The sequence below is a fragment of the Mustela erminea genome, chromosome 5 (assembly GCF_009829155.1).
Source record: "Mustela erminea isolate mMusErm1 chromosome 5, mMusErm1.Pri, whole genome shotgun sequence".
Taxonomy (NCBI): domain Eukaryota; kingdom Metazoa; phylum Chordata; class Mammalia; order Carnivora; family Mustelidae; genus Mustela; species Mustela erminea.
The window spans coordinates 145,878,225-145,881,097 of NC_045618.1; positions in this window are offsets into that span (position 1 = coordinate 145,878,225).

The following is a 2,873-nucleotide window of genomic DNA, read 5'->3' on the forward strand; positions in this document are numbered from 1 at the left end:
GATGACTTGTTTGGCGGCACCAACGTGTTTCCACCCTGCTCCGCGGTGAGCTGAGCTCTGCCGGAGGGGGACCCACTGTGGGTGGCCCAGGGACAGCTCCAGGCCTGTGGTCTCCATGGGTCGCGTCTTGATGCCAGGTCCAACTTAGCAGGAAAAGAACAACCACCATTCACCACTCCAGAGTAGAAAACCGAGGCTTAGAGCGGTTATGTCACTTGGGAAGGCTCACACAGCATGGCTGGGCCGTAAACCGGTTCCAGCCGGCTCCCAGGCCCAGGGAGGGCTGGCGTCACAGGTGGCCTCCCAGCTGTGTTGGCCTTTCTGCCCCTTCACCAGGGACCCTGCCTCATATCTGCCAAAGCCCCTGCTGGCCAGGGTGGCTCCTTCATGACGGACCTGCCGGCCCTCAGTCCAGCCATCTTCTGAGACCCACTCTGGTTCCTACAAACGCACCCAGAGAAGCGAGAGCAGAAGGAGCCTGAGCCAGGAGCTGGGGACAGGAGACACACTTGGCCTGACCGCGGCCCCCAGGATGCTCACACGGCATCAGGGGACAAGAGGTGAGCAGTGGTCATACACCGCCCTTGGGGCATAACAAGGGGAGGTTCAGAGGGCTGTGGGGCCCTAAGGAGACTTCTGATTTCCTGGAGGAAGCAGCGCGGAGACACAGAGCTGGGGCTCAGGGGACAGGACTCGCCTCATGAGCCGCACGGCAAGGGGCGGGGCTCCCGACCTGCTCACGGATCAGTGTCCACAAATCCCCACGAGACCGCTGTGCGCCAGCAGCTCAGGCACCAGGGACAGGAGGTTTTGCAAGATGCCGAGCAGCATTTGAAAGCAAGCCGAAAGCCGTCAGCTACCCAGACAACGCTGAACAGTAGGGGGGTTTCCAGATTTGGGGTCAGGGAGTTGGAGCTCCGAGAGTCACTAGCTTGCAGTCGTGAGCATCTCCGTAGTGCAGTCCGCGTGCCGGGCACCGCTCTAGGCCTCCAGGAGCAATCAGCTCCTTTGGGCTTTGCTCTGTTGCCAGATGACGGGCTCCTGCAGACACGAGCGGCTGGGCCCACAGCCGACCTCCGTTTCCCTCTGCACGAGGGTGATGAACTCCCCAGCCTCCATGACCCCCGGCGCTGGCTTCAGCACGTCGCGGCAGAACCAGCATCGCTGAGCCTGGGAAGCCAGCCGTGGAGATCTCCGCTGACGGGAACGCCTCCTCCGCCCGCCCTGCGCCCCAGGCTGTGATTCCCTGGAGGCCGGGCAGCCCCTGCGGGTGTAGGTATGCACACCGCCTGGCACCGTGTGTCCCAGGACGGGGCTTGGCCAGGCTAGGCTGGGCCCAGTCTGCACCGTGTCTGGAGCACAGAGGCCTCACGGGGTCTGAGTCCCAGAACAAGGGAGCAGGGAGCATGACCGCGGCCAGGGAGGAAGTGGCTGAGAGCGCCCCTCGTCCACTAGCACTGGGTCGTCACTGGTGCGGAGAATGGAGAAGGCCAGGGGTCCTGCCTTTCTGAGGCTGGGAAATAGGATGAAACAGGTTCCACTGGGCCCCAAACAGATCTCTGGGGCTAAGTGTCTGGGCAGGAGGGTTTGGGGAGAAGGAGCTAGAAAGGTTGAGGGGAAGGCAGGGCCCTGGGATCCCTCTCACTCCCCCCCTCCCCAGCCGAGCGACTGCTGTCCCCTCTGACCCTCCCGGCTGGACCCGCTGCATCACCTGCCCCTCTCCAGGAAGCTCGAAGCCCAGGGCTATTGCGGAAACCCCAGTGTGACCCTGTTTCTTGTAGGCCCCTCACTTGGGGCTCCAGCGTGGGCCTGGGACCCCCGGGGCCATTTCCCAGGCACCAGCATGCGGCTTGCCACTGCGGCACACCTCTCCCCTACTCCATATCCCGCCTGCAGTGAGGGGCCCACGGGACCTCATTCAGATCCACTCCTGTGTGGGGACCCATTGCTCCCTGTCCCTGTGTGCCCTGTGTCTGTCAGTATCACGGTGGGCACCCCCCACAGCCAACATTTCCTTCTGTCACGCCCCCTCCTGTCCTCTGCTGTGCAGTTTCTGGCTCCCAGCATGGCCCAGCTGGCAGAATTGGCACTGGAGTGGGCCCTGGGGAGCGGCCACCAAGGCAGGATCACAGGCTCCATCCGTGGGGCTCGCGCCTCCCAGCAGCACAAACCAAGCTTCCTGCCTGTGGGAACCGGGGTGCAGACAGCCGTGCCGCAGCGCCAATGTCAGCCAGCCCGGGTGTGATCGCGAGGAGCCGACCGTCCCATGTGCAGCTGTGACGGGGCGCTGGGCGTGGGGAATGTGCTGGCAAACTGGGAGAGAGGAGGGGACGTGCACCCCTTCCAATGCGGGCCTGGGCCCGGACCTGGTCTGAACCGCTGCCCCCGAGTCCTCCCTGCTGCCGTCCACTGGGCTGAAACCAAGACACCGTGCGGCGCCAGAAAGTGAGGGAGTGCTCCAGACACACAGACACAGACACACAGACACACAGATGCACAGACGCACAGACACATAGACACACACAGACACATAGACGCACAGACACACACAGACACACACACATGCGTGGTGGATCTGTCAAGGATCCACAGGAACCAACTCAGAAACCTGCCAATGGCTGAAGTTAGAACAATCTGAGCCACAAAATATGGTCCTGAATTTTAACCCGCAGCGTAGCAAAAATTCAAAAACTTCCGTTGATATAAACAAGTGACAAACTGGTGGCCACACACAGAGGGGAAGAAGAGACAGCCGTCTCTGCAGAAGACTCGGAGGCCCCACGTGGACGCCCCCTCGAGGAGGACTACAGTCGCCAGCACGCAGGTGTGGGCTGCGTGGAGACTTCCTTCCAGGCCACGGGGCGGCAGGCGGA